Below are 13,858 nucleotides of genomic sequence, written 5' to 3' on the forward strand. Positions count from 1 at the left end.
TCTTCCTTGTGCTTTTAGCACTCATTTTTGTTGCACTACACACAGTAACAGCTAAAGGTCAAATAATACACACACAAAAAATATATGTATCGTGTGTGTTGAATATAACTGATAACTACATTTCCTCAAATATAATAGCAATTTAGAATATCCCCAAAAGCTGATTTACCAATATGCCGTCACCGTGTTGGACCACCACATAGCCAACCATCCCAAAGAACCTAGAACAGACCATACGATGGTCCAAAAACAGCTAAATGTAGTTCTTCACTTATTTACTCTGACTGAGTATTTAGTCGTTACATGGTTCTAAATATTGTTATGATATATTCTTGCGAAGGAGGACTTGAGTCAATTCTAACCACCTGCAGGATTTGGGCTGGACAAAGCACTGGTGTGTTTCTGTTTTCTGTTGTAGGCTGCCTTTTTCCGCCCCATTTGGTGTATAAATGATTGTCAGCCATTTTGAAGTTGCATTTGTAAAATACTCACTAACCAGAATATTTGGTTTTATCTGTTTTTCTATTTAAAAAAAAGAAAAATCTCGGAACTGCATTTGTATAACCCGTCGTGTTTCCAAACCCAGATATTAAACCAAAATGAACAGCAAAACACGTGTTTTTCCTCAGTGCTATCATTTTTAGTTCTTACTAAAAAAACGTTTAAAGTGTGAACATTCAATACTAATATCATTCAATTACGCAAAATAGTATGCTAGCCAGTAAGCAGTTGTGGTTAATATTAGCAAGTTTACAGTGATAATATTTGGTCAGTATATCTAACACAGATGTTTTGGTGTTGGAACTGGATTCTGTTTGTCTACTTTTTGACATTTAAAGTATATGCCACAATACAGTATTCTGAGTTCATCTTTTTTTTTCTTTCATTCCTGCCCTCTTGATCTCTTTTGCTCAGTCTTACCTTATTTGGTCACTCAATTCCAGGTACCAATTTCCTCCTCACAGTTGTTGGCACTCGTCTGGAATTGTCTCTTCCCTTTATTTATGTTTTGTTTCCTTTGGTTTCTTGCTAGTTGGCAGGGTTGGGTAGGGTTACTTTAACTTGATTACTTTCAATTACTTTTGGATTACTCCAATACCAAATATGCTAATAAAAGACAAAAGAAACTAAATATGAATAAAATTACTAAATTTTGTGCAGGCTTGGAGAGTAACGGAATACGTGGAACGGCAAAAACGATGTTGGCAAGCTGTTTGGATTTATTTTCATTTTGTTTCTGTCGCATTTTATGTTAGTTTTGCCAGAGATTAAATAGATCAAAGCCAGGAGAGAAAGTTTACCACATGTTGTGAGTCATTATTTTATTCATATTTAGTTTCTTTTGTTTTTTATTAGCAAGTTTGGTATTGGAGTAATCCAAAAGTAATTGAAAGTAATCAAGTTAAAGTAACCCTACCCAACCCTGCTAGTTAGTTGCCCTCTGTCTCACTCCGCGCCCTCTTGTCTCATCCTGTTATTCCAGTGTGCCTAACCCTTACCTTTCCTTTTACTGGAACCCTTGCCTGCCACTTGGATCTCAATTATTGCTACGCTAGCTGACTCCTCAAGTATGGAAATCTGCCTGAATAAAAGACCATTCTTAGGTGTTCTCATTTGGGTACTTTGCTTCCGCCCAGCAGGAAGTGGATTTATTACAGTGTGGTTCTGGAGTTCCTTTGGTCGGATTCTCAACGGGTGGTATCGAATCATAACACAATGGCTTTAACACTGTCCAACCATATCCATAAAACACACAGGGTCATGCATGTATCAGTCCTGGTTTCAAATCTCAAAGTTGTATTTTGCAACTCTGATCTGCCAGCCCTTCACAATCAAGAATATTCAAAGCATAATGATTCCCACGCCACGCGTCGGCCTACTCACTGAGGCCTGATTGTGAAACTTGATGAAATCACCAAAGTCAGAGCAGAACACTTGCACCGAAAGGGCAGAAACTCAACTACTTCACCCTCACACATTTTTTCTCTCTTGCACACGAGCATATGGTGCCTGCTGAATGGCTTTTGCAGAAATAATGCAATCACGCTCATAGCCTGATCGCTTATCGGATGTGTGTGAGTGTGTTGGGTGGTAGATGAAGCGGCAGTCTGCAGCGTGAGCAGAATCTTGCCGCAGGAGGACGCGTCACGACGTCTCCCGCTGTGATAAAAGCCGGATAGCAAACGTGTATTGTCTGTCCTGTTATTGGAGGATAATGAAAAAAGAAGAGACAAGCCAGCGTGGGGCTCACCGAACGGAAAACGCTTGTCCTTGTCAGCTCTTTGATCCCTAGATCTGGTAAAGACATATGTTGATTTCAATTGTATTTTCCTTTTTAAGATGCTCCGACATCATGAGGCAGCAAAATGAGTAAACAATTCAAGAGTGCGTGACCTCTGAAGGTGTCTGAAAGGTAATGATTCTTCGTGCCACTTCGCACAAAAGAAAACTTAGTTAAGTACTTCATTCTGATTGTCTAAAGGGCAAATCTTGACTCATTTATGATCAATGTCACCACTTGCACCTTAAAAATGTACAGAAAGGCTATTAACGTATTTTCCGCACTACAAGGCGCACCGGGTTATAGGGCGCACCCCTAAAAAATAGTTTTTGGTCCTATATTTTCCATACACAAGGCGCACCGGATTATAAGGCGCTACAATGGGAACGTCGACAAAACAGTCAGATAGTTCAGTCAAACTTATTACCCCCTTAACATTCCGAAAGCTTGCGAAGAAGCAAATACGTGTCTCAGACATGTACGGAAACAGTGTCTGTACGATGTCACCAATCACTCAAATGCGTCGTTCCACATATCATTCGGAAGGTTAAAGTCTTGGGATTCAAGAAATGCCAAACACTTCTTAGTTTCCTTTTTTTTTGCTGGCAACTGTGTGGACAGCAAAGTAAGAATTTTATTGTGCAGGGAAACGGGGTTCTTTACTGTGCATATGACAATAAACACTTTGAATTGAATTTAGTTTAAAAATAGACTCGTCACAGAAACATCAAGATTGTTCTTAAACAAGATACCGGGAAAATATAAAGCCGCATAGCTCACCTAAGTTATCTTGCAGCCATCACGTTCAATAATGATACGTAACCATGGTCTTCTTACAACTGTGAGTGTAGTAAATCCAGGAGAGTAAAATATTTACAAATACAGAATAGTAAAAAATGTTCTCTCTATGCCGTAGTTCAACCCAACGTGTGATTCACATTCATCTTTTTCGGCCAATTGCAGGCTTTGTTTTGCCCCTTTAGCCTATGCGAGCCTGTAAATGATAAAAAGGATCCGCCCCCTTTACCTCCGAATAACTTTAGCCAATAGTGACTGATTGAAATGATGATTGACACACTGGTTAGGAAATGAAACGCCGGTATATAAATCCCAGCATACACCGCGGACTACTTCGCCTTCGGGGGAAAATTTAGTCGGCGGCTGCTTGCCTTAGTTGCAAAACTTTGCGACTTAATATTGATCCATATACAAGGCGCACTGTATTATAAGGTGCATGGTCAGCTTTTGAAAAAAATAAAGGCCTTTAGGTGCGCCTTACAGTGCGGAAAATACGGTACATCTACCCCAACTGACCTATTGGTTGGAAATGTAAGTCATTTTAAGCATTATTTGCACTGTTAGACTATTATGTTTCAATCAGTGACATGCAGTGTTTTTCATGTTTGGTGAGGCACAGCCAGATTGACAAATAAATTAACCTAAATTGTATTCTGCATTTGATTGGCATAGGCCAGAAATAAATATATAAGCTGTACTGTCAGGACCGGAACGGAAACAGGACCCACTTGCGTAACGTTTACCACAGGTCTTATTGAAGGAACGAGGAAGTGCTGCAACCACGATCCAGTGTTCGCTCTCCAACTCGGATTGTGATCGGAACACGGAAGTGGATCTTCCGAAGCGAGCGATGGCGGTGTCAGGGCTGGGTAAGCCAGGACGGGAGAGTAGACGTAGTCAGGATCAAAAATGGGTTGTAAGCCAAAACGGGAGAGCAGACGTGATCTGGAACAAAACGGGTTGTAGCTGGAGACAAACGGGAGCAAAAACGGGACAGGCGAGAGTCAGGGTCAAAAAAAGCTTGCCTTGTATCACTGAGATTTGCAGAAGGACTGACCACAGGGGATTGACAGGACTGGGTTCAAATACTGACAGGGAGCCAATCAGACACCGCGGCAGCTGGCGCCAAATGAGCGGGCACAGCTGAGTCACATCAGTAATCGGGACATGGACCAGAGAAAAAAAAGTTGTATTGTCTTACGTAACTTTTAATTGATGTCTATAGGCTGCTCCTTTAGAATAAAGGCATTAATAGATAGGTAATCGGTATTATGGGGAAAGAAGTCCATGCAATGAGAAATAAATCACTGTATGGTTTAACGTTCTGTTAGCTTGCTAATACTATCACTAATTCTGTTGTTGAGAACTGAGGTGTTTGTCAAATAAGAATTCTTTGAGAGTCACTCTGTTTATATTTTGTTTTTGTTTTTGCATTTTTCAAGGATTTTTTGTTGTCGACTTTATATCTGTTCAGTGTGTTAAAACCTACTATTGTTTTGTATTTTACAATTTATATATGTGTATATCTATTCAAGTCACATTTATTTGAATAGCCCTTAATGACAGAATATTTTAAAGGATTGCACAGGCCAAATTACACCATCCCCTGATCTTAATTGCCCTCTGTCATGAGGCAACAGCATTGCTTGCCCTACTCTGTATCTGTTCAGCACAGTGATACATTACATACTAATTGTAATAATTACATTAATAATAAAATGTTGCAGGACCGCGGCTGGGTGGTTAGCACGCAGCCCCACGGTGCGCAGCCTCCCCGTGTGGAGTTTGCATGTCCTTCCCTGCGTGGGTTTTGTCCTGGAACTCCGGTTTCCTCCCACATTCCAAAAAACATGCATTGCATGGTTGGTTAATTGGCCCGTCCAAATTGTCCCTAGTTGTGATTGAGCGATTGAGTTGTCTGTGTCGGTGTGCTCTGGCCCCCTAACCCTAACCCTAACCCCTACCAGTTAAGAGTGTCCCCTGCCCACTGCCCGAAAATAGCTAGGATGTGCTCCAGCACTCCCGCTCCATACTTGGAATAAGCGGTACAGATAATGGATGAATGGATGATAAAATGTGAAGATTCAGCGAAAAGGAATATCCAAAGATTCTGATGTGAAATGAGAAAGAACATAAACAATCCATAAATATTAGCTATTTATGTATTGTTATTTTTATTGTCCATGAAGTATAGTGAGGCAATGCCTCACCCGCCTCCCCTGACTGCAGGTCACTTGTTTGAATATTCAAATGAGAAACAAAAAATCTTCTTTCAATGATACAACACAAATCTTACGATGGAACACGCTTATTTTAAGAATAAGTATTTGTAATAGAAAAGTTAACTTTATTCACGTGCACTAGAATTGAAACAACTAATAGTATATATTGGACACAAAAACACCCAAATGATTGTAAAATGTGAAGTAATTAACAACAGTGCACAGAAAAAGAATCAACATTTGCTGAAATAATCCGAACCGTAAAATAAGGTTATTGTCAGAACCAGAACAGGATGAAGACCCAGATGTGTAACGTTTACTCACAAGTTTATTGATATGTAGAGGAAAAACAAATGCCAGCGATCCGGTGCTCGCTGGACGAGGGAAGCAAGCTGCTCACGGGATGAGAGCGTGTTCGGAATGCGGAAGTGGATCTTCCGGAGCGGGAGATCAGAGCGTGGTCAAATGGGAAAAACGTGTTGATAGCTGGAGCGGGGGATCAGAGCGTGATCGGTAGTCAAAACACGGTCGTTAGCCAGGACGGGAGATCCGAACGTGGTTGGTGGTCAAACACAGGTCTTAGTCGAAGACAAACGGGGAATCAGGAACAGACGAGTGGTATACGGATGAAAAAAACGGGACAACAGGAGTCAGGGTCAAAGTTCTTGCCTTGTGTAAATAGAGGTTCACTGACGGACTGACAAAGAGCAATTGAGAGCACTGAGCATAGACAGGAGGGAGAACCAATCAGATAACCAGCAGCAGTTGACACCAAACGAGCGGGCACAGGTGAGTGCAATGAGTAATCATGACAGTCATTGGGATAGTTTGCACGTCACAAAATAAGTGCTGTATGTAAGTCATTAAAGATGTAGTTTTGCACATTGAAAATAAATGACCCTAAATATGCACCGTTACTTTTTGGAAAAAGTAGTGAGTAACTATAACAAATTACATTTGAAAAGTAACATCCCCAAAACTGGTTATGAATGCAATTATTTTCAATTAAAATAAACAAAAGTGAGAGTTAGACACATGTTCTACAAATCTTCTGATCTGTCTTTTTAGTAGGAATGCAAAAACCTCAATAATCTTGGTCTATCAGGCCATTAAGCCCCTCTTTCCACCCGCATCTCAATCTCATAACCGTCTCCCGCATGACGAGCGCCACATTACACAATAGAAAATGGACGGCAATGCCGACAGTCAGGACCGAAAGCAGATGGATGAAAGCAGAAAATGGCCAGATGGAGGTCAGTGAATATTTTGTGACCTGCAGATGGCCGTCAGCCACCTGCCCTTGGAGGCAAGGCGCTCTCTTGCCGCTCACATAGGTTTAGAACAGTGGTATGCAAACTATGGCCCGCGGGCCACATGCAGCCTCTTAGGCTTTTTAATGGATAAATGTATTAAGGATGATGATATATGGGGCGGCAGTAGCTCAGGAGGTAGAGCGATCGTTTTAGGATTAAGGGATCCCAGTTCGAATCCTGGCTTGTCCGTGTTACATGCCGAAGTGTCCTTGGGTAAGACACTGAACCCCCAATACCCCCAATAAGCAGGTTAGCGCCTTACATGGCTGCACAGATCACGGCCGCTATTGGGAAATGTGAAGCACAATGTAAAGTGCTTTGGGAAGTCATTGACTTGAAAAGCGCTATATAAATGCAGATTATTTCAGATCATTTCATATCTATAAAATAGTTTTGTACTGGTTTACTGATAAAAATGTGCTAGCTTGGTGCCACTCTTTTTCCCGGTATACCCAGTAGTGTTGGGTTGTCCACAAATAAGACAACAAGAGCTGGCTCACCATAAATGAAGAGCCAGCTCCCTTTGAGAAACTCTCTGTCCTTGTCTTTGTCTCTGTCTGTCTCTTTCTTTCTTTTTTCTATCTGTCTTTCTTTCTTTCTTTTTTTCTTTCTTTCTTTCTTTTTCTCTGAGGTGTGCGTATTGTCAGGTTTTATTTTATCTATTAAGATATATCCATCCATCCATTATCTGCACCACTTATCCTCAGTAGGGCTGTGGGGGTGCTGGAGCCCATCCCAGCTATCCTTGGGCGGTGGACATGGGACACCCTGAACTGGTTGCCAGCCAGTCACAGGGCACACAGAAACGAACAACTCACTCACTCATTCACACCTAGGGACAATTTGGACCGGCCAATTAACCTGACATGCATGTTTTTGGAATGTGGGAGGAAACCGGAGTGCCCTGAGGAAACTCACATAAGCACGGGGAGAACATGCAAACTCCACACAGGAAGGTTCGAGCTCAGAACTGTGCCGCACACGCGCTGACCACTGTGCTGCCGTGCTGCTATTAAGATATATATTAATTTTAATGTTAAAAAAAAACATTTCTATGGCAGCCATATTGCATTTAAAGTTTTTCAAAACATATTATCAGATTTATAGAAAAAAATATATAGAAATATAAAATAACAATATTCTTAAAAAAACATCATTTTTATTTATATTTTTATTTTTTTTCTCCTTTGCCTGTGTAAAGTTGGCTGTTTTTGGTTGTGTATTTCTCAGACTTCCATGCTATGAAATTAACCTGTTTTTATATTCCTAATTTGAAGACAATCATCACACACATACACATAGTCACGTTTCAAAGATCAGTCTAATTCCATTATTTGTATATACGTTTCTCAATTTTATTCGATTTTAATGTGAAGTCGCGCTTATGTGTGACTTAATTTCCTGTTTATGTGTGAAATCAATAAACCACGCCTACTGACCGGATGTTTTCAGCTTAGCCTGGGCGGCCAGCGAGCATGGCCGGTCAGGCTGGGCTAGGATATCCACGAAGTAGATTTAAAACCTCAATAAGTGTTTTTATCGTAATAATTCTGCCAACAGAGAGTTTATATCTTGTATATCTCTCACAGCCTGAATGGAATGTTCACCCAAAGTGGCAAAAATGGAATCTGTCTTTTTGAATTAGCGACGATATGGGAAAAATTGGGTACGAATCCATGATGTTTTTTCGTCATGTATTACCGGGGTATCAGATTGAAGACTATTGGTCGACACAATAAAAATCATATTTTTTTCCCACTAAAAATGTGGCCTGTGAATCTAAAGGTTTCCCCACCCTTAGGCTAAAACCTCGAAGCCTACTCACCTCTGCTTGCTCCTCCTAACAGTCGGAAGCCGATTCGCACCTTCAGTGGGAAGTTCCCATCTTGGACACATGGTCAGCTCAAGCCTCTCGACATATTGTACCTCCTCCCAACCTCACAACTCCCCGAGAGACTTAAACATGACCTCAGTGACTGTTGTATGCAGTAAAAAGGAAACAAGTGAGAACATAGACAGCGTGTGTTCTTGTAGAAGCCAAAGTTTGCAGCTGATGCTCGCACTTGAACCGAGATGAAGGAAAAACAACAACACCAAACCCCTCTAGTGACACAAGCTCGACCTCCATCCATACTCTGCTGGCTCATTGGTCTTCCCCTTTAATCTATTGATGCTGTACTTATCCTTGTGAGCAATATTTTTATTGATTTTGAAAAAAAAGGAGTGCTTGACAGTAGTTGGGTAAAACAACTTGCTTAAGTAGGGTTTCCTGCAGTCTCAAGATACAGGCACTGATAGGCCTTAATGATGGTGGTATGATAAGTGGGAAAAAATCATTTGTCTTTCACTTCTTTGCAGGGAGAAAGGGGACTGGTTGAGCTGTAAGTAAAGAGGAAGATGAGAAGGGAGGAAGAAAAAAATGCCAGTGGGTTTTTGTTCACCACAAACAGAACATGAGTAGACGATGGTCCAGTTTTAAGCATATCTCAACAAAAACATAAATTGTAAATTCTAATCCATGTATTTATCTGCAGTATCCACCCATCTATATGATTATCTATCTGATTACATTTCTGACGATCTGACTGTCTGTCTGTCCGTCCGTCCGTCCGTCCGTCAGTCCGTCCGTCTATCTATCTACCTTCTTACCTACCTACCAACCTACCTACCTACCTACCTACCTACCTACCTACCTACCCACCTCCCTGGATGGATAATAGCTGGAAGGACCGACGGACCGGCAGACAGGCAGACCCCCAGGCAAACTATAAAAAAATATGGGATTTATAGTCCGGAATATATGGTACTTTGTAAAGAAAAAAAATATTGATTTTTCTTAAAGACACCTCAAACGAGGCACCCCAACTTTGATGCTGTTACAGTTGCCATGGGCCCCAATTGGCCCCGCCCGTGTGGCTCGTTGACAGATTGGCTTTCCGTCTAGTTAAGTTCCGTCCACTCTCTCTTCCTTTGTCAGTCCGTGAACCAACTTCTGCCCCGCAAGAAGTGGATTTCGGCTCTGTCCTGTTCTTGTTGCTGTTTCCTGTCAGTTATTGTTCCCGTTTATTTTGTCCTGTTTGATTTTGGTTTCCAGTTTTGTTTCCGTGTATTTCTGTCCTGTTTATTATTTTCTCCAGTTTTTGTTCCCGTCTACTTTGTCCTGTTTATTTTCGATATTTTGTTTCATTATCTATCCTGTTTGTCCTGTCCGTCCGCTCCGGTATCGACTCCATCCGTCCGATATCAACTCAAGGGGCAATTGGTATCATTTCCTATCATTTCATGCCAAACTGCTGCCTAACGTGCATGACTCCCCATTTCCCGTAAAATAAAAGGCTTGTGTGAGTAATGTCATGCGTTTGGGTCCAGTTCCTGTTCTGGTTCATGACAGGTGCCTTACCTATCAGATTTGATCATTTTGTTCATCCATTTATTTCAGTTTATTTACATTTGAATGTATACATTTGTATATGTTATTTAGGTATGTATTTACGTATATCTTCAAGGGACGCTTAACAGTGTAATAATTTACTGTATATTGTAATAATATACCATGTAATATTTAAATTTTAATTATAAAAATATACACATTTCTTAATTTATACACGAATAAGTTTCTTGTTTTTTATATTGGACACCTGCAAAGGAGATTGTATAGGATGCCGGTTTATAATTTTGACTATTACTGTGTATTGTTGTTTTGACAATATTGAACCGTTTACATCATACTGACTATCAGTTAATCATGTACTGTAGCTGTTTTTTTTTTTTTGTTTTTTTTTTCACACCCTTTTAGGCAGATCTGCTTTGGTAACTTGGGAGATTTAATAAAACAAAGGGCTCAGGGGAGGGCTTTAAGAACTGGATGGAACTTTTCATCTGAGTTCTCTACACGATTCTCTTTGCAAGTTCAAAATACATTGATGTATTTTTTTCCTTCTTATGAGTCTCTGCTAAACTTGAATATAACATAGACTTATACATTTTTTTCATTAGTTAGATTCTATGTGGAAACAGTATCTGTTTTATTTCAAGGGTTCAAACAGACCTAGTTTATTTTTGTTGTTTCACAGAAATCAAATTGGATTTTTTACTTTGGGCACAAATATCTGCAAGCCCACTGTTTTCTGTGTGTTACTATTTAGCACTGTTTGTGTGTTTATTTCTGTTGTATGCACTAGGGGTTATAACTGCAGCAGAGAGCAATTGAATGGATTGTATAATGCTCGATAATTTAAATTAAGATTATGCAGTATACAGTATTGCTTATTCATACGCTTGTGCGTGTACTTTTTACTGACGACTTGGAGTCGTTGTTTATGGCAGAAGGTGTCTGGTTAGCGTGATTAACCGGCACAGGGAGCGATTGCATGATTCATGGCGAGTATATCGAGCGAGCACGTAGTGCCGCTGTACGTTTTTTTACAACGACATCATTTTCTCAAAGGTCGGATGTTTTTCGGGACTTTACGACGTTCTCCCTACCGAGCGCGAATCCGACGCAACAAGTACTGCAGGCCAAATGAACGCGTAAGTCATTTTTCGGACCCGCAGTCGCCCGTTTTCCTCGCGGCGTCTTTGCCCGTACCGACACATCGTAAAGCAGCGATGGTGCGTTGAGGTCTGAAGGGAGTTCATTGTTTTGGGGCGAATAAGCACATTTGTCAATTTTATGCACCGTCGTATTCCGATGGTAACTGGAGTAAGTTGCATCTTGGGTAGTTTGTCCTGGAAAAGGTTGCCATAAAACTTTTATTCAAAAACAAAAAAAGTCAGTAAGAAAGGAATAAATGTGTTTGGTTAAAACGGGAATCGTAACTGTCATTCAATGTTAAAATACTAAAACATATAGCATTACACTAAAAGCTGAAAACATTCAGTCAAGCAAGGGAAATTCAACAAGTAATGTCTTGATGTACGCGAAAAATAATTTGTGGCTTTACAATTAACTGATCCACATTTGAATCAATTGATAGTGTTCGGCGATATTGGTTGCTATAAACTACAAGTGTGCAATTCCATTTTTTGGGGCAGAATCAGTTATAAAAATTAACTCTCAAGTAGTGATTAATATTGATACTAGACAACAAAGCCACAAAGAATTACCTACACCACCAAAAAATATTTATAAAGCTAACCCTCGTTTAGCACAGAGGGTTACGTTTGTTTTGACAAATTAAAGTACTTTATACTATACCTGTACACATTTATTGATTTTTTTTTTCTTTAGGGAGTGTTTTGCCATTCGGAATGCTGAAAACTATGCATGATGAAAATCTATGAATCAGCAAAAGCGTAAAAAGCGAGCCATGTTATAGAGAGGAAATACTAATTTTGATGAAACATTTATTAATCCCTCAATTGAAAGAAATCATATTAAAATAATAACAATAGGATAGCCACCAAATTTTCATTATGTAGTCATTAATTTTCAAATGGGTTGGGGTTTTTAAGGGTTATTGTTCTATCTTCGTTATTCATAATCCATTATCCGTTATCGGTCAGTTCATAATACGCTACAAAGCCTAGGAGCCGGGACACTTACTCTCAGCCAAAAGGCCAAGCTAAGGTCCTAGCCCTAAAGCCTTGCTGCGATCATTGCGAATGCACCGTTCCCGGAGGTACTGCAATACCGGGCCGATGCGTGCAGTGGACAGGGCAAGCTCTTATTCCATCTCCGGATTGCAAAAATCAAAGATCATGGCTACTACACTTAATCTTCATAGACAGTACACAATCTTATGAATGCATAATCCCAATCATTGTTGCGATCACACGGGATGCTTTGTTTAACAGGGTACCAAAGAGGACCCGATACTTTCATGAATATTACTTTAGTGTTGTTTGGGGTTCGTTTCAAACTAAATGTATCATGATTCTCTTTTCTGAGTTATGGTTTTCATTATATTCTCTGTATCCCACCCTCTTGCTCTCCCTTGGTCAGCCTTACCTTATTTGGTCACTCACTTTTGGGTGATATTTCCCTCCTCAAAAAAATTTCCACTTGATTTTTTTTAAATTTCCTTCCTATTACAAGTCTCCCTTGTCACTATTCAAACACTGGGTCCATGGTTCTGTGTTCCAAGCACTCTCGTCTCATCCTTTTGTTATTCCACTGTACTAAACTCTTGCCTGCCCTTCCGGATCCAGACTCGCCCTGGTGGATGGTCTTACTGGGACATTGACCCATCGTCTGCATCTTGGATCTTATTTGTTGCCTTGCTACCCGACTTCCTGTGTACTGAACCCTGCCCTGATAAAAGACAACTGTTTGCTGTTCTAATCAGTGCTTCTTCACTTTAGTTCTGCACCATCCCCAAGTGGATTACTGACAAAATGACCCATTTGATAATTGTTTTAATGCAATATGACAACACAGGCTGTTTTGAATACATTTTTGAGGTTTCAAACAAAAACGCCATGCTATGTAACATATTAATTTGAGTTATCTGTGTGGGATTTGTAGGTTAATGAGCCTGCACGTGTTTTATCTGGGTACTCCGGTTCCTCCCACATTCCCCAAAAAATAACATGCTTGCTTGTTGATTGGCAAGTAAAAATTGCCCCTTGGTATTAATGTGTCTGTCTGTTTGCGGTGAATACCCTGAAACCAGATCTGGGTGTTCCTTGCCCACTGCCCCATGTCAAATGGGATGGGCTACAGCACACCGCGAAATTCTTTAGGACAAGCGGTTGGAAAATTAAGAAACAACCCCTTTTGAGTGAGGGACTTTTGATTAAAAAAAAACAACCATATTTATTGTTTATCTTTACCATATTTATGACATAGGGGATAGTTGAAACAGTCAAAGTTTTACCAATTGGAGGATAGTTTTTTTGATGCCACTGATATTCTCCAGTCTTTCAAAATGTTTCTTTCTCATTGTTTTTTGTTTCATGCCCAATTAAGTTTGACATATTTCTGGCGCATGGCTGTAATTTCCAGATTCTCGGCTGCAATCTGATATGTTTTGTTTCTTTTAGGTAACAACCACATGGAGAAAAAGTGAGTTTAATGATGGCTTGTAGATACGGGGACAGTTGTAACTCATCCAAAAGTGACCACTTGTCAGCACCAGAACGGAGACAAGACCCACTTGCGTGCGTTTCTCTTAGTTTTATTGGGAAGAAGGTAAAGGATTGTACACACGATCTGGAGATTGTTGGTCGCGGGGAGCAGGTTGCTCAGACCCCATAGTGGTATTTCCGTGGCGAGCGATGGCGGTGTCGAGAGCGGAAAAAAA

General features: G+C 40.3%; 1 pseudogene; it reads right to left on the minus strand.

The window, feature by feature from the left end:
* Positions 1 to 12,213: 12,213 nt before the first annotated feature.
* On the minus strand, positions 12,214 to 12,347 carry LOC148359358 (U2 spliceosomal RNA; annotated as a pseudogene).
* Between the last annotated feature and the right edge of the window lie 1,511 nt (positions 12,348 to 13,858).

Source organism: Urocampus carinirostris, chromosome 9 (genome assembly GCF_059441175.1).
Source record: "Urocampus carinirostris isolate Australia breed hairy pipefish chromosome 9, RoL_Ucar_1.0, whole genome shotgun sequence".
Taxonomy (NCBI): domain Eukaryota; kingdom Metazoa; phylum Chordata; class Actinopteri; order Syngnathiformes; family Syngnathidae; genus Urocampus; species Urocampus carinirostris.